This window comes from Terrapene carolina, unplaced genomic scaffold, assembly GCF_002925995.2.
Source record: "Terrapene carolina triunguis isolate 2854851 unplaced genomic scaffold, T_m_triunguis-2.0 Scaffold33911, whole genome shotgun sequence".
NCBI classification, from domain to species: Eukaryota; Metazoa; Chordata; order Testudines; family Emydidae; genus Terrapene; species Terrapene triunguis.
In genome coordinates, this window is record NW_020698262.1 from 13443437 (window position 1) to 13462924 (window position 19488).

At 39.8% G+C, this 19488-nt stretch overlaps 1 protein-coding gene across 1 annotated transcript in view; it reads right to left on the minus strand.

Annotated features, from left to right (window-relative positions):
- The window catches only part of LOC113409644 (ankyrin repeat domain-containing protein 11-like), a 219830-nt gene that overhangs the window by 174959 nt on the left and 25383 nt on the right, over positions 1 to 19488 (minus strand). Inside the window, exon 2 of the mRNA XM_026663789.1 lies at positions 11499 to 11577. The gene's annotated coding sequence lies outside the window, so the exon portion shown is untranslated. The remainder of the gene's footprint in view (positions 1 to 11498; positions 11578 to 19488) is intronic.

Genomic DNA, 19488 nt, shown 5'->3' on the forward strand with positions numbered 1-19488 from the left:
TAAATCACCTTTCTATCAAGCATACACGGCACCCATCTCCCAGTTCTCAGTGATCAGCTGAAATGAGCAGATGAAAGAAGAGCAGTGGGCTAAAGCTGAAGACAGGTAATGCTTCTTGGAGACACAGCTCACAAGATAATATCCCCCGCGATTGAGTTTGCCCTCAGACTGTTAAATAGGACTGCAGCATGAGTGTCCTCTTGGAATCCTGGATGCCCAAATTAGCCATGACATTAAAAAAAAAAAAACAACACAGATTCCGTCTATGAATGGCCAGAATATTGCATCCTGTCAGGAACAGACCTGTCACAGTGATACACACATCCATGTTTAATTGCTTCAAATTATATCTAGAAACGAAGCCACAACTCTGAAAAGCGCTAGCTGGTATACAAATACAATAGCCTCTCTCTCCAGCAAAACAGGCTACTCTGACCTTCGCCCTGGTACGTCACGCACTGCACAGTCTCCCCACTGAATACAGAATCCAGGTAAAGTCCCCTATTCTGACAATCAATGCCTTCTATGGAACTGGCCCTGGTTACCTGAGTTCCCCTCCAATGACAATTACTTCCCCACCAGAAGCAATAAAAAACAGTCTGCCTGGATTACAGATTAAATTCCACGGAGATGAAAATGATCATGGACTTCATTTTCAGCACTAAATGCAACATTCACTTCTGTGATGTAGCTTTCCTACAGAAAGTTCCTCTCTGTCTCACACATGCCCACCACCCTTATTTACTCTTACTAACAAAAAAACTGTTAACTAATCAAGCTACAAGTTAGTAAGAAGGAAGATCATATTACAATTTTCCAACAGCACTTTGGAGGTTCTCAGATACTATGGTGAGGGAGCCATGTGAGTACCTAGACATGAGGTGCTGAGTCTCCTGAGCAACTCACAAGATCAAGTCCTTAAAAATTAGGGGCAAGGAATGACTGCTTTCGGAATGCTATTGTCTAAATGAACCTCCCTCCTAACCATATAGGATAGCAAAGGTAACCAAAGTGGACACAGCCACTCTAAGAGCCAAGTGTTTTAGGTTTTTCCATTCACTGATATGATGAAGCAATTTATTAAGGATGGAAAAAACTAGGCTTGTTGGTGTCTAAGAAGCCTAATGAGGATCACAGGAATTGGGAGGATCCTGAAGAGCCTACAGCTCAGAGGCAAGCAATAAGTCTCTAAAGCTCACTGAGGGGATCTCAGGAGCTTCGAAGGAAGGGTGGGAAACCTCTCCACCCAAACCCTGCAGACTGCCCTAAATTTTAGAGAAAGGAAGTCCTGCTTCTGTTGACTTTAGGTGGCATGTAGCAGTGTGCACACATGCAATGGGGCTGCATTGGGGATAACAGGACCTTGAGTGGGGGAATAAGCAGAGAAGGGATAAGCTATGCACGACACTCATGAAGAAAAGTCTCTCTGGTTCACTTCCTAGCCCTATCATCAGAGAGAGAAGCCAAAATTAGCTCATCCATTCCCCAAACCCCAAAGCAATGTTAGTAATTAAAAAGTTCACTAGTCAAATATTTTAACCAACTGGCTGTTCTTGTGGTGCTCAACTAGGAGAGTCCAGTAAATAAGACTACCCCTGGTTCTTTCTATAGAGTTGCAAAAATGCTAAGACTTTTTGAATTCTTCAACAGCTAATTTTAGGGGGTCAATTCAAGAGCCCTATGCTTAGACTTCTCAAGGCGTTTGACTTGGTACTGCACAACATTTTGACTAAAAAGCTAGAACTATATCAAGTTAACATGGCACACATTAAATGGATTCAAACTGGTTAACTGAAAGGTCTCAAAAACATTGTAAAACAGGGAATCATCACTGAACGGGTGTGTTTCCAGAGGGGTCCTGCAGGGATCAATTTGTAACCCTATGCTATTTAACATTTTTATCAATTACCTGGAAGAAAACCACAGAAAAAGCTTGCATATGACAAAAATTGAGGGAGTAAATAATGTAGAGAACAGGTCACTGATTCAGAGCTATCTGGATTGCTTGGTAAACTGAGTACAAGCAAATATGCATTTTAATACAGTTTAAGGTAAACGTACACATGTAAAAATAAAGAATGAAGGCCAGACTTCTAGGATTGGGGACTAGCTGGGGAAGCAGTGACTCTAAAAAAGACTTAGGGTTGTGACGGATAATCAACTGAACATTAGCTGCCAATGAACTAATGCAATCCTGGGATGATGCATAAGCTGTGGAATCTCCAGTAGGAGTAGAGAGGTTATTTTACCACTATATTTGGCACTAGTGTGACCGCTGCTTGAGTAGTGTGTCCCGTTTGGGTGCCCATAGTTCAAGAACTATGTTGATAAATTGCAGAGGGGTTCAGAGAATAGACACGAAAATGATTAAAGGATTGAAAACATGCCTTATAGTGATAGACTCAAAGAGCTCAATCTATTTAACTTAAAGAAAAGGTTAAGGGGCGATTTAATTACAGTCTAAGTACCTACACGGGGAACAAATATTTAATAATGGGCTCTTCAGTCTAGCAGAGAAAGGTCTAACATGATCCAATGACTGGAAGTTGAATCTAGATAAATTCAGACTGGAAATAACGCATACATTTTTAACAGTCAGAGTAATTTATCATTGGTACAATTTACTAAGGGTCATGTTGGATTCTCCATGGACAAATTTGAAATGAAGATGGGCTGTTTTTCTAAACGATAGGCTCTAGAAATTATTCTGGGAAAGTTCTCTGGCCTGTATTATGCAGGAGGTCAGACTGGGTCATCCCAATGGTCCCTTCTGGCCTTAGCATCTGTGGATAGCAGGCCCCAAATAGATGTTCATCTATTTACAAACTTTATCATATGCTTTGTAGAATTTCTTCATTTCCCCCTGACCACAAGCCCCCCCCAAGCACTGAAGCTTTTATTTAAAATAAAAATAGCATCCACCATTTACAACAGACAAATAGGTGCAGATGACAGAAGCGAAAATGGTTACAGAGCTAATTTCAGTTTCATTTTGTATTAAAATACTTGGACACTTGAATATGTCTTAAGCAGAGAACAGGTAGGGTTCCTGTAAAATTCACACTTTGGGTTTGTTGCCACCTCATAGTACTCAAGCACTTGAGTGTCAATGTTAAATTCTAATTATTGGTAAAGAACATCAATATTTGTGAGAACTCAGTAAAATAACAGGTTCCCTATAATGACTCTTCAGCACATTCCTCAAATCTGAAAAACAAAAAGAGGAATGTCTTCTTCCACACACTATGCTTGTAGTGACCTCCGTCTAACTCCAGTGAATTCAGCTTCCCCTATCTTTGCCACTCAAATCCCTTCTGAAGACCCAGTTCTTCCACTAGGCCCACAAACACTCATCTGCATCAGTTATCTGCCCTCTCAAGTCCCTTCTTATTTAAGAGGGAATGAAAGATAGGAGGGAAAATGAGTTAAAACATCCCAAGCCACCACCTCCTCTAAGGCTTCAGTGTGTCTGGTCTTACCTGTGTGGAGTTTGCAAGCTCCTCAGAACAGGGACAGACTGTACAACTTGTATGGCATCAAGTGCATCATTTGCACCTAACGATAACATGACATGTATCTTGTGAAAACATGCAGCCTGAGCCATATTGTGTGTAATTCTCCCATCCCACACCCACACGTCATCCCACATGGAATCTAGACTGTAAATACCTCCAGGCAGAGACTACAACTTTATTCTCTCAAGCACCACACACACTCATTCTCTGGCGCTATACAAAATGTTAACAGGTAAATAAAATGATTAATACCAGATACCAACTGCTGACATTTTCAGTGACTAGGTTCTGAGTGTAAAAATCTGTTCCATTTTGAACACCACAAAGAGCCCCAAAGCACTTTTACTTTCGGAAAAGGTACCACCCAAGAAAAGAGTTGTGTAACAATGAAAGTCGCAACTGGTCAGTAAACTCTATTTCAGTTATAAAATCCTCATGCTTATGATTCATCTCACATGTGTCACTAAGGCCTAGATACAGCGTAGGAATTTCCCTGATGAAAAATAGACCACATTTGTTACTGAGGATAGGAAGAACATTCCAGTACACTCTGCCATCTTTGCCTATTTGCTTGCATCATTGGCTTTGTTCTCAAAAGCAACAATGATTCATGAATCTACAGGGTGTCAACTGATTAAAACTTACAAATGCCTAACTGCTGTCTTGGAAGGAGATTTTGGCAGTTTAAGTGTTCTAACCCCTTTAGGAAAGTAAAAACAATTCAGACACTGAGTATAAGAAATAAAAGCATTGTTCCCATTATAAACAATTATTGCAATGTTTTCTGACCAGCTCTAGAACAGAAACATGGGAGGAAGATGGCATTTGGCATGGCAACAGTCTTCTCCACCAGGTAGAAACTGAGTTTGACTTATCCAAGTTACAACCTGAGCAACACTATTTTGCACAGAAGTTTCTTGTTAAGCCCAGGACTGCATGCACAGTTAGGGAAGAGTCAGGCTGTGCACCTGTGGTGAAAAGTTTAATGAGGGTGAGAAGAGAGGCTCTCCGGACTCTAACACTGAGGATGTGCAATAAAGGAGCTCCCCTTCCGGCAGAGCTTCCAAGGTGCATTCCATAGAGGGCATTCAAGTGGTGTCTGCCAAAGACGAGACATAGAAAAGAAATTTAATTTCAAAAATTCCATTTCATTAAAATGTTATGGATTGTACAAGTAGCATAGTAAGCACTCAAATCAGAAAATGCCGGAAGTTGAGGCTAGATGTGTAATCTGGAAAAGAGAGCTTTAAACCATCACAAAGAGATTCCCAACTCTCTCAAAGGATAAACAAACTTGTTTCCAGCCCTGGGAAGGCCTGAGGTATTGACTTTAGTTATATTTTTGTATTTATAAACAGTTTTGGATCTTTAGAGGTGCTGCATTCTTACTAGTTTTAGATTTTCTGTCCCCCTGAATCCTAACAGAGTTGGACTCATGATAAATAAGGCAGCCTGACTTTAAAGGTGGAGGGATACTTTTTTTATCCAGATTTATTGTAAGTAAATACAGTATTTCTAAAATATTTTAAAAGAATGTATCTTACAGAATACACATGGGCATGTTATGGCATAAAGATTTTAAGGATACTCACTTGGAATGATGTCCATAACAGCCATTTCAAACGCATGCAGATAAACACTTTATACAGCCCACACCATAATGCAGGGGTGGCCAAACTTACTGACCCTCCAAGCCACACACGATAATCTTCAGAAGTTCAAGAGCTGAGGCACAGCTGCCAGGGCTTGGGGCCCCACTCCTGCGGAAGCCCCAAGCTCTGCCAGGCATGCCCTGTGGGGCTGAAACCCCAAAACCTCCCATCCCTGCTGGGCAGAAGCCCCTACCCCACCACCCTGCTGCAAGGCAGAGGTCACAAGCTCCCCCTCACACCACGCCAAAGTCCAGTAGGTGGAGAATGGGGGGAAGTGGAGGGCTCCGAGATCCACACTAACTCTAAAAGAGCCACATGCGGCTCACGAGCCACAGTTTGGCCACCCCTGCCATAATGTTATTCATTCTATATGTGATAAAAATGCTCTGCTAGATCTTATACTTTCGATCTGTTTACGATCTTATGTACAGACTAAACCACATACTGAGGATAAGAGGGCAGTCTATATGGGACTCGAACTACTCCAAAGACAAACGTGAAAATTACATAATTATTTTAACACGTTTTTAAATCTGAATGTTTCTTATGCAGAAAGGATTCTACCATTTTAGAACTACAGTGTGAGGAGTACAGCAACAGCATATTTTAACCAACCCACATGCCCAATAATTCTGCTTCTTTAATGTTATCTTGGACTAGTAATCCCACTTGCATGTGGTTTTCTGGCTCTCTCTCATCTTTAACATCTGCCTCAACATAAAGTAAATACTAATATCCTCCCTCAAAATTGGAAACAATTTTTTTGTATTTGTCGACTATATGAAAGGAGCCTACACATTCACCTTGCCCACGACTGCCATGTTAAAAAGCAGAAAGTCATTCACTCAACAAGGATTCTAAAATTGAGTGAGCCATCAGTGTATTAACGGCTTATTTTTGTTGACATTGGTATTTAGGATAACATATCACAAGTCTAGAGAACTGATCTATCTCCCTATTAATATTGATATGAAAATCTTAATGCAAATTGAAGACAGAGAAAATGTGTTAACAGTAAGCCTAGGTTATTGATACAACTCAGAAAAACCAGGAGCTCTATGACATCCTATAAGACCAGTCATACTGCATCAGGCCATGATCCATCTTGCCCAGTATCCTATCTCTGACAGTAGCCCATACCAGAGTTTCAAGCGGAATGTACAGAACTGGGCAGTTACCGAGTGACCCACCCCTACTTTCCACTCCCAGCATCTGATAAAGATTTAAATTTGTCCCGAGTACAGGGTTGCATCCCTGACCATTTTGGCTACTAGCCATTGATGGACCTTTCCTCCAAAAACGTCTCTAGTTCTTTTAACCCAGTTAATACTTTTGGCCCTCACAACATCTCATGGCAAAGCAACACGTTCCATAAGTTAGTTGTGCACTGCGTGAAAAAGTACTTACTCTTGTTTGTATTAAACCTGATGCCTGTTAATTTAATTGGGTGTCCCCTGGCTTTTATATTGTGGGAAAGGGTAAATAACATCGCTATCAACTTTTCCACATGATTTACAACTTCACAGACCTCTATCATACCCCCCTTAGTCCGCTCTTTTCTAAACTGAACAGCCCTAATCTTTTTAGTCTCTCCTTGTATGGAAGCTGTTCCATCCCATTGATCATCTTTGTTGCCCTTCTCTGAACCTTTTCCAGTTCCACTGTGAGATGGGCAACCCGAACTGGACGTAGTATTCTAGGTGTGGGCGCACAATGGATTTATATAGTGGCATTATGATATTTTCTGTCACATTTTCTATCCCTTTTCTAATAGTTCCTAACATACTGTCAACCTTTTTGACTGCTGCTGCACATAGAGCAGAAGTTTTCAGAGAACTACCCATGGTGATTCCAAGATCTCTTTCTTGGGTGGCAACAGCTAATTTTAGAACCCATCATTGTATATGTGGAGTTGGAATTATTTTTTCCAATATGCATTACTTTGAACTTAATGTTAATGTCAATGTCATTTACAATTTTGTTGCCTACTCACCCAGTTTTGTGAGATCACTAACTCCTTGCAGACTACTTTGGACTTAACTATTTTAAATAACTGTGTGATCTGCAGACTTTGCCACTTCACTGTTCACCTCCTTTTCCAGATCATTAATGGATACGTTGAATGCCATAGGTCCCAGTACCCACTGTTCACCTCTCTCCACTGTGAAAAGTGACCATTTATTCCTACTCTTTGTTTCCTATCTTTCAGCCAGTTACTGATCCATGAGAGGACTCTTCCCTCTTATCCCACGGCTGCTTAGTTTCCTTAAGAGCCTTTGGTGAGGGCCCTTTCCTGTCCAATATTTATATAAATCCAGTATATTATTTCAACGAAAAGCAGTACATGTTTAAATGTTAGTGTAATAAAGTTAAAAAATTTTAAATAGAAAAAAATAGTGCTAAATGTATCACAAAATCAGGCCCCCATTTAGTTTAAATGATGCTGCCTTTATTGTAGCATTTCTTCCAGAAGACAATTTAATTCTAGAAGCATGTACTGAAATTGGCTTTTCACTATGGGAGTCAGCTTTACAATTGTATCCTTCTCAGGTCAGAGTGAAGCGAGACTCAAGCTCTAAAAAGCAATTCTGTTTAGCAGCACTACTTTATTCATCCTTTTAATCTTACACCTACACGTTCATTACGGACTCGGTGAAATACTAGTGCCAAAACCACCATCAAAAGCCATTTCAATCTCTCTGCTGCTCTGAGAAAACCTTGACCCCTCTGCTTCTCTAATGAAGATGTTAGGGAAGTGAGAATTATACCAACTGTCAGCTCTTACACTAGAATTTTCTGCTACAGAAACATTCAAATCACTGAATCCTGGAGCATTAGGCTCAGTGTAATGCAGCATCTTCTTCCTGCAACAAAAACAGAATGCAGCTAACTTGTTAAAAACAAATAGCTTCAAACAGCTTAGCAACAAAAAAATCTCTCTCCCACACATTACCATGGCATGACGGTCTTGCAAGATTACATAAATTTGGATGTATGAAGCTAGATTCCGATACTCTCCTTTTAGTTCCCTCCCCTCTTTCCACTCATAGAGACAGGGTTTGGCTTTTTATTATTGTGAGACAGCTACAACAAGTCTTGTATTTTTTTTCCAAGGTAGTAGGATTCATGGTCATTCTGATATCCCATGGAAGAAAGTTCCATTATTAGCTGCTGGCTACCAAGAAACCTGTCCCACACTCCCACTAATCTCACTCTGTTGATAGCTCCACTGTTTCCATAGGACAGATGCGCCATGGTAGAATGTTACTTCAAAGTGAGAAGCAATCAGATGAGTTGGATCACTGGGGTTCAAGACTCTGAATTTAATTCAGTGGGGAGCCTACGTAGTGTCAGTTTTAGTCACCCATGCTGTTTAGCAGGGATACTGCTGTAAACTGTACAAGCCAGATTTTTTGTTTGTTTGTTTGTGTGCCTACATGTTTATTCCCAGGTACAGTACCTTGTGCAAACTGATGGTTAAAATCATGGACTGCAGAAGCCAAGCATTTACGGGATGGGGTGCAAACGTTCTTGCAATATGTGGAAGGTAGCACAGCAGCTGTTCCTACTTGATTATCCATTACTAATGAGTCCAAGACCACCTCTAGGCTGTGTATCACTGACAACAGAGGGAGCAATGTCCTCCACTGAGGGTGAATAAATGATATGGCTAGTTCATCAAGCTTCAGCCAGCTGTTCATCAGTCACTGATCTCATTCAGACCTTGGGCTAATTTGGAGATGGTGTACATGTGCATAAAGGTGTGCTGCTGATATTCATGTGTTAAATTGCAATGATCATGTAGTCCTGACTTCATCACCAGTATTAAGCCCACTAGTCTACCTCTGCAGTGACTTTTTTAAAACCGGAGATCTCAGCATCACCCAATTTATTTTTTGGTAATCTGTCAGGTTTTTCATTCCCCCTTCCCCAATCTCCCCAAATTTCAATGACCCAGGAGAGGGAGGCAGGCTAGCAGTCCTTGACCAATGAACAATTTAAAAATGTGCCGTCATGATTCTGCAGAGCTAGAAACAGCAGCTCTCTCTCACTGGAAAACGTCCTTTGACTGGGAACTCCTTTGGGCAGCAAGCACTCCTTCGTGTATATCTGGATAGCACAGTGCACACTGTCGGTACTACCACAAACAATCTCCACTTTCCAATGTGATAAACAATTCATTACCTTTAGCCCTAGAAGTTAGAGCGATCGGAGTTTAAAATATTTTTTTCCTATATATAATGTTCCAATTTTGTCATGTTTGTCATTTCCTCAGTAATAGTCTCTCTCCATCTGAGTCATCTATGGTTGGACTCAATTAAAGCAGTGTGGCTTTATATAGTCAAAGAATACAAAAAAACAGACCGAACAAAGTTTTACTTTCATTATCTCAAATTTAATGGGAAATTCCATATTTTGGGTAGAGAAGGAAACTTCTTTGACCAGTTTTTAAAGGGAAGTGGTTATACTAAAGCAGTTCAGAAGTTTGGAATGACAGTAGCTGTCTTGGGGGAGAGAGATTTGTGGCTAGACTACAGGCAAGGTAGATAAAGGTGCATGATAGATGTAATTTGCCATGAAGCTTTACGATCTGTCACACAGATAGTATCACACATGGCAAGAACATATATTGTATACACATACATAAGCTTAGATAATCACTAACATTTTCTTGTAGGGTTGAAGTTATTGAAATTAATGAGGAAAAAAATTAAGTCCGGTTTAAAAAAAATCAAGTTCAAAACGCAAATATTCAAATTGAATACTGCTTAGTCCAAAATTCAAAGGAATACAACTAATTATCTAGTACGTCTGGTTTGTTAATACACGTGGTGTTTTACAATTGAGTTTGATGTGGTGCAATGCCACAAAACACTCAGGTGAATGGCAGTTAGAGAAATATTTACTGTGCATATAGCAAGAGGTCTCCTACTCGATCACATTTTAATTACTGTAATAAACTGTGGCAGGGGAGAGCTGCTGACGCTTGTCCTGTGTTCTGTTTCACTGTGAACAATTTTTATTATTATTAATACTCACCAAGGGAAAGTGAAATCGCTTGTTTAGTATGAATATCTTGGAATATTAATATGGACAGTCTAAGTACAACATGATTTCTTTTCAAAACTTAGAATGGAAGAAAAACTCCACAAACTTGTGAAACAGACCATCTGATTCAGTGGATGCCCATTACTACACTGAATTAGTCTATTTTAAATAAAAGCAATTAGTATCACGACAACTAGATTACAACATAATTTAAATTCAGCATAAGCCAACTGTTAATCAAGCACCTAAACTCCCAAGAACCAACACACTCTCTAGGTTATTTATTACATTCATTCGCCATAGTATTTGAGGACCTGTAAATAGGCAATTTCAATCCTGGACTGATACCACACAACTTGCACAGTTAAAAATTGCAGCTTTGCACCACGGAAAAGTGGAGAATCCCAGCTTTCAATTAGGATTCTAGTCTCTGAAACTGCCAAAGCTAGAGAAAGATCAGTTATACTGTTTGCATTATTTTGCTTTTCACGGTACAGCAGCACACACCATTCTCCAATAATCAATCTCAAATTACCCTATTCTTAGTTCATTTTTCTGCATTCCACTCTAAGTAATCCTACTAAGTGTATATGTATAGAAAAAAATTCTATGAATTCCTACATCTAAGGATGTTATGAAAATATGAGTCCCAAACACAGTTTGCAGCAATTTTCCAAAGCCTTCATTTATTAGCATTATGCAAACCTAGGAAGCATAGAAGTCTACTCTCCATTGGCTTCAATTACCCTAGTTATAACCAGCAGAAGGAACATTAGACAAGTTAAAATTTTAACTCAAAGTCTCTTATTTAAGAGCTTTTTGGGAATCAGAGGTAGAAAAAATGCTCACGACATACTGTGCAAGGATATTAAAAGTACCTTACTGACTCAGCAGCCAGGCACACTAACAAGCTATGAACTTTGCTGAAATTAGACAAAAACTGATGCCAGACAGCTCACTAGAATAAAATTAACAGTCCCACTTTCATCAAGGGTCAGGAAAACATTGCTACATTTGAACAGGTTTTCTTAAAAATGGAAGTTTTTTTTAAATAATCTATGGACATTTGCTAGCATAAAATTTAATTCAGCGTGTCTCAGCTATTCCATCACAAAAGTTTAAAATGTTCATATTCAGTATGAAAATATCAGAAAGGTGAAGTAGAAAAACACCATCATGATCATACCAGTATGTGGCTTTGGTTTTTTGTTTTTTTGCGCACAGAAATAACACAAAACAAAAGAAAGTGCTTCAGAAAAAAGCAAGTAATTCAAATATTTACCGATTCCATAGCTGAAGGCTGTTGCTAGCGGAGCATTTATTAAATCCAATAGAGGTGTGTCCCGAAGCAGCTGTGTATTCTGAAAGAGAAGACTAAAATTAGTTCATGTAAATATTAAAACACATAGTTAACTTTTAATTTCACTTAAAAGCATACCAGGCATTCAAAGGAAATGTACTAAATAAATACACCCGATAAAAACAAGACATTATCTTTGTGTCTACTCCTATGACTTTCTGGTTTAACAGGCCTTTATCAGGATTGGAACAAGAAATGGTTTCATGGCAGGCTTAACAGTACGTCAGCAACTAATTTTTAAAAGATAGCTGAAAGCAGTTTTCAGGTACTACACACACATTCAAGTCTCTCAACAAATTGTTTTTGGTTTTACAATCACACTTTCCTATTTTTTAAAACATTCTCTTCCCTGTTGCTATGAGACCCTGAAGTAAATACCAAGGAAACTGACTCCACAAGGGGAAACCTTAAACTGCATGCATGCTGTCAAATTCCATAACCTGGAAAATACAATCTCTCTGACCTCTTTCAGTTATAGTAATCTTAGGTGCTACCTGCGATAGTAGGGAAATTCAGACAGAACTGTGATTGTTTTTAAAGTTGGTGTCCTTTTAATTTGCCATTCTCAAAGTAGCAAGCTGCTGATTAGAAAGACCTGGCCTTTTATTCATTATTCTTGCTGCACTCACTTCTGTGTAAGGATGTTTTTCAAGTGAAATTCTGAAATTGAAGCTTTCAGGTGCTGGGCAGCGATTGCCAACAGTTTCCTTGACATCCGAGTACAAGGCGGAACTACAATGATGGATCGGATGACAAAGTTAGTGAGAAAAATGTTAGCCCATAGTTTCCACTCTAAGTAAAAAAATCAAAGAAGTGTTCAGTTACTCCTTCTTCACAATTCTTTCCTAACTGGAGGAAACACATACATAATATCCATAATAAATTATCCAAATAGAGCAGATTACTGGATATTATGTTAGCATATTCTTATTCATAACTGCAGAGAAGCCTGCCACTTCTATGGGAAAGAAAAAAGTTTAAGTTAGCGCTATAAGGGAAAATGCATATATAGCTATCAAATGTATAACTACATAAACTAATCCCCCACAAATGATAATCCTAGCTCAGAGATGTTTCTATTATAGACTACCAGAAACATTTGGTTCAATGCAAAGACATGTTAAAAAGAACTAAGCACAAGCCATTGTGCAGGCTTCCCCAAGCAACTGACTTCATACCCTTGACATGTACATTTGACCTTCTGGAACAGTTCTCAGGTCACTCAGAAGACTAGCTGTCCTGAAATCAGCTTTAAAAGCTTCTTCAGATCAAGGCAGGATGCTTTGAAGCCTTGGTATCATTACACATCTTGAATACGCAGTTTTCAGAAAAAATAATAGAGATGTATAAGAGAATCTGAACCAAACAAATACATTCTAATGATCTAGATAACAGGGGAAGAACAGTGGCATCAAGAACAGATTGTTCTATATGAGGAGAATCTCAGATGTTTTCAATAGTCAGAGAGGAAGAAACTATGCAACTCTTATTACAAGGGTTCCCCTTTTACTAACCAGCCAAAGCAGTCACCTTAGAACAGTGCTTTTCAACCTGTGGTCCTTGGAGCCCTGTGGGTCTGCAGACTATGTCTAAGATTTCCAAAGCAGTCCGCACCTCCATTCCAAATTTTTTTTTTAGCAGTTAGCAAATGAAAAAAGGTTGAAAACAACTGCCTTAGAAGATATTTACTGGAATCCGCTGAAGAAAACTTTCCACGGGACTGCACACAGTAACCGAAACGCTTCATTTCTAAGGCTCATCTCCCACTGCTTCCGCTAGTGAGGCTATTCTGAAATGCACCAACAGCAAGGAAGAGTATGCCATTCCATGCTACCATTTAAGTGGCTCAATCAAATATGACCTTTTAAAGAAAAGGCATTTCCTATTTGTCGGAAACATTTAGACTTTCATTATTCTAAGCCCTGTCTAGGGAGGACCAGACACATACATATGAGGACTCAAGATGATTGTTTGGGCACACTTAAGTGACTCCTAAAACATGTATTTGCAGCTACAAAGACTTATGAATACCGTTCTGCTGAAACCCTAGGGGCTCTAGATACACAGCAAAACAAAATAAATATTATGGCCATGGAATCATTTATCAATCTTCTCCAAAACTTGAAGTTTGTTTTGGTCAAGGTCCCTTAAACTCAGCACATGCTTAGAGAAAGGTGACTTAAGGACATTTTCCTATAAAAGTCATTTTGTTAATGCAAGAACAAATCTTTGGTCCCTTTTTAAAGTGATTATATCCCATTCACACGGCTGAGAGTTATGTTAGGACTGCCACTAGTCTCTTCTATGGTCTCCAACTCTAGAATATTCCTTCTAGTCTAAAACATGACACAGAGGAGAATTATGCCTGACTGATTCACTTTAAGTTACTGTGAGCATGCAAACAGGTTTTTTAAATAATTTTTTGCAGACTATCGTCTCTTTACATAAATTGCTTTTACTGACTGATCCTGCATAGAATCCTCTTCATCTCCCAAATCTGGATTCTCTCAAATATACTTATTCTGGGGACACAGTGACCATGACCTCTATTCTTTCTAAGTAGTAATACAGAACTACAGAAATCAGAAAGCTCCCCATCATTCCAACTTCCCTCCTCGAACAGGAAAAGCTTCTGCCCTTTATCTAGAATCCAAAGCTGGAGATGGGATGACAAAAGGACTTTAAAGAGTCCAGACACAACTATAACTCCAACTCTTAAGTCTTATTGGGAGAAATGGGGAAAAAACAAAGCACTAACTTCCTAACCTAGGCAACACAAGAGAACCAATTAAACAAGCAGACCTAGCATGTGATAAATGTTCCATTAATATAAACTAGTGACTTAAGCGGGGGGTTCCAAAAAGTCCAAAGGGGTACGTGACCTTTTCATTGCACTGCAGCAGATCACCAACAGTACTGTGGGTGACCAAAGGCCACCAAGGAAAGGTTAAAAAAAAATAAAAATCAAGATATCTCCCCACATCAGCATCTAGGACAAACAGCACTATTCAGACAGTGTCTATGACCCAATTCAGACTGTTCTAAGAGCATATGCATGCAATTCCATTGAGTTCAGTGGAGTTACATCTTGAGTTACTCTGACTCTGAATTTGGCCCTATTTTTGTAGACTCACTTATACCCCTCTGAAAGCACAGACTCTGCTGTCACTCAGCCTACACTGAAAGAACAGCCAATAACCACCATCTCTAATATGGAAACATTTGTGACTTGTCCTTTTTGATTCCAGCAAGATGTCCCTTCCAGTCTTACATTCTCTAGTATTCCCACTTCTCATCTTTATCCTTCTCCCAATCACCCTTGCTCCCCCATATCCCTCTCTGCACAACAGACGATACTGCTTTTCCCATGCTAACCCCTTTACTGGAAACAGTCTGTGCTTCAGCAACTCTTTTACCAATCCTTCCATGATGTGATAGTCTGGGGGACCTGTCTATGTACAATTTATGAATGCCAGTTGGATTTTATTAACTCTGTATGTTTATGTTTTATGGCTGTATTTTGCTGTAGTCTTGCATCATACTACTTGTGATAAGGAAAGGGAGGGGCACCTGGCTGCGTGCCTCGGAATGAGATGGATAAGGACCGCCAACAACTGAATGAACCTTGCCCTGGCAGAACAATGGGGTGGTTGCAGTGTGGGTAAAACCAGTTTATGCCTGGACTCCAGCGGGGTGGTGACCAAGGCCAGATCTACACTACAGACCTATGACTACATAACTTCGTCGCTCAGGGGTGTGAAAAATCCACACCGAGTGACGTAGTTATACCGATCTAAATCCTGTGTAGACAGTGCTCTGTCGGCAGGACGCCTTTTCCCGTTGACACGGCTACTGCCTCTCGGGGAAGGTGGATTAACTGCGCCAACGGGAGAAGCTCTCCCAGCGACATAGGAGCATCTTCACTTAAGCGCTGCAGCTGTGACAATGCAGCATATTAAGTGTAGCCCTGCCCCAAGTAACAGACCACCTGACAGGGAACCTTGATCACCTGAGAGGGGGCTTGAGGCTGATCAGGATAGTCACATGGCAAAGGGGACTGGAAATCTATAAAAGGACCAAGTCTGCTCAGAGCAGCTCTCTCACCAACCAGAACAGAAAGAAGTCTGTGCCAGAAGAGTAAAACCTGGAGAACCAGGAACCCACTGACCAAATCCCAAAGAATGCTCAGGAGCGGTGATGAAACTGGAAAGGAATTGCATGCAGGTATTTCTTATTTTGCATGGATCTGTATACTGTGTGCTATCTAAAAGTAAAAAGAGTGAGTGGTTAAGAAATCCCTCTGCAAAATATTTTCTTCAACTATCACTTATCCACAGGGGTTAAACTATAAACCAGAGTACGCATGAAGGTGGGGCTCTAAGAAAGGTGTTCCTAAGCTACTGGGGAGTTTGGGGACAGGGGGTTCTAGCAATGGTCTGGGGGCCTACAGCAGCTGCACCATAGGGCTCCACATCCAAGAAGGGATGCCAGACAGTCTATGCCCAGGGAGTAGGACCCCAGAGGCCAGAGAGACAGTTCCTGGAGCCTACTCAGGCCCTAGGGAGCTTAAAGCACACAGACTCACCATGTGGGTCCAAACACAGCAGCCCAGTGAACGTTCAGCAGGGGGATCTCAACCAGGGCCGTGACACATCTACAGATGGGTTTTTCAATTATTGTAAACAGATAATTCCTGAACACATTACTCTTGAGAAACTGAATGCAGGGGCAGAAGCTGGTTTACTCTGGTGGAATTAGAGATGGTGCCCCCTAAGGTACTTCTGTACTGAAAACCTTCATATCCATTTATTCAAAACCTAATTAAAGTAAACCAGATAAGGTTACAATGTGTTACAATGCACAAAAGACAATACGGTTAGTTAAATAATGCTTATCCTGTGCTAGTTTTACAATTTAATTAGGTGGGAAAGCTAATTATGTCTAGCATTATAAATTATTTTTTGTGCCACTTACCCATTTCACCTGCTTGCAGACTAGTTTATCAGGTATACTAGTTCTGCTAATCTTGTTAATGCCAATCCTGACCTGTAATATTAGCACACTCTCCCTCCAACTGCCAATAAGGGACAAGGTATTACATTAATAGCTTTGTTTTCCTTCAATGCACTTTTCATAAGAATGCTGAAAAAACTGTTCTTTTGCTTGGAAAGAAATACAGGCAACATACAGATTATTCAAAACCAGAGGCAATCACTTACTTGTTTTCTATCTAACCAAAGATTGGTAAGTGAAGGTTTCAAATACTGAAGGAACTTCGAGATGCTCATTTACCTTCCTCATTCCATTTTTTAAAAATTTCCATCAATTTTAGAGCATAACATTTCTACATAGTTTCCACCCAACCAACTACCTTTCAAGCACTTCGGAACAAACCAATGTGAAGAAACCAAGACATTTCTCCTCTATTAACACCTGGTTAATGTCTAACTATGTTTATATACCACAGTTCCAAAACTGTGGTCGTCTGGACCATTTGCTGGTGTCCCAGAGCGCTGTTTGGTTGCATGGTTAACTCACATGCCATCTGCTTTTAGGTCTCTAAGCTCTTTACTGCAAATCAGCTGCAAACTAGGATGAACCCGCCTAGCTGCCTCTCCTAGGGGTCACTGCTACCAGTAGGAGTGGCGCTGACAGTCACCAGCTGGAAAGAAACATCGAAAGGGGAAAATAACAAGGAAACATGCAGGGAGAAAGAGGACCTGGCAACAGGGGAGGTATGTGCAGGGTGCAGAGAAAAAACACCGTGGAGCAAGTGAACATTTTCAGGGAAGCAGGAGGAAGCAATAAACAGATGGAGAGCATGGAGAGCAAAAGGAGACTGATTAACGCCTTTCAAAAAAGGCAAAACATAATTAAAGACATACAACTACATTCAAAAAATACTTTCTTACTGTTCCCTCTGACAGTACAAGAATTGCTTACATGGAAGAGGATGCTGGGCAATTGTGAATGGGTAGTGTGGCAGTATGGAAGATTATGAATGTCTTGCATTTATATAGCACCTTTTCCCCTTAACTAAGGTATGGTTAAATGTTCCCATTACAAGATTTACAATTGTTTTATGCTGAAGTTATCCACTTCCAAAGAGTGAACAAATAAAGACAGCCTGTAGCACAAAAATCAAAGCTGAACTTCAGCCATACCATCATGGTGCTTCTTACTCTAGTGCCAGGTAATCACTGCAGTCATTTCTCAAACAAATTGCTGCCAGAAGTCAAAACAAATCCTGTCCAATGAAACAAGGAAATGCAATTTTTGTAACAGATTTTGTCTGACTTTCTCTTTCCCAGAAGATTTAATGCTAAAGTAACATGCTTAAGTTACCTATAAACCTATAATTGATAACATTTATAGAATTACTGTGCATGACTTGTATAGTATTAACATAGGAATCTAACTAAAATTGTTAGAAAAAAAATCCAGCTAATGATATTCTGAAGTAATTCAATAGGTTTCTATTTACCAGGGATAAGCAAAGAATTACTTCAGTGCAGGAGTGGCCAACGTAACAGCCCACCAGCCAGATTTGGCCTACTAAGTCCATGTGGCATTCAGACTGTGCAGAATCCAAATTTTCATTTTTTAAAAGTTTCTGCACCTCATGGCTGTGAACTATTCAAATGAGATGCTTAGACGAATGGTGCAATCAACATGCACCTTGTTGAGTACATTTTAGAGGCTACTGTTATAGAAGTCTATATAACATTTAATCTGTTGGAAGCTTCAAAATTGTTTTCCCTACCAACTTTTTCTCACTCACTTTTTTTTTACTGCAAATCTAGTGCTACAGGAGCTAAGATGACTAAATTCCTTTCTTTCTCTAAGCGTGCATTGCAGATTGTCAAGCAGTACATGTACTGACCTGTACTTTGAAAGATTGCTGCTATAAAGCAGCAGGGAGATCATTATGCAACATGACATGAAAATGGTGGAATTTTAAAATTTCTTTACAATGAAATGGTGTTATAAATACAAGATAATTAAGTATTCAAGGAGGTGGGGTTTTGGTTTGAAACAGGTAGAGAGCCATTTGAGAGTTGTTATGATCCTTAATATCATATACACATTAAGTAAGTGGGGAAACCTAGGTAAGTACTTAAATGATTAAAAAATGAATGGTCTGGCCTCTTCAAGTCCTCCTAGCAATCCCTACTCTATAGCAGAAGTACAACATGAACTAGTACAACCTGCATCGTGGCCAGCCTTTACCCAGTGAGGAGTTCCGATTCTCCCTGCCGCACTCACTGCATAAATGTGTGCTAACCAAACGTACAGTGCACTGCCTGGCCTTTTCTTAGCATTTTTCTCTGAAACGTCAGATTAGGCAAATGAGTAGTACTCTCAAGCTTCCTTTTAAGAAAGCATACCTTATAGATTTCTTGTATCCAAGTTAGACTCTTAGTGCTTTTCATCTTCAAAGCACTTCACAACCACAAGATGTGAATTTTGGCAAAAAATGAACTTTTTACTACTTTTCCATATTGAAATTAAATACGGACTGTTTGTATCACTTAAGTCAGACAGTCAAGATCTGCAAGAGAGGTGGCTGACTGGTTCCAACAGCTAGTGAGATGGTGACGTGCTACAGACTGATAGCACTGGGTGAAAAGGATAAAACAGAATGAGATTTTTTTTACAAATACATCAGAGACACAGAACTTCAGTCACGACAAAGGGTGTCTGAGAAAAATGACCTTAGGAGCCAAAACTTATAAGCACTTCCAAGAATTCTGATTCTGACAGACTCGTAACACATAACATGCACAATTTCTTTTCTGTAGTGGTGTGGAAGAACCAGAGGCTTAAATCCTGCTTCAAAGAAACAAACAACATCAAGTGCTCACAGCAACCCTACAACAAGCCAGAGTGACAGGACAGAAAGACAAATTGA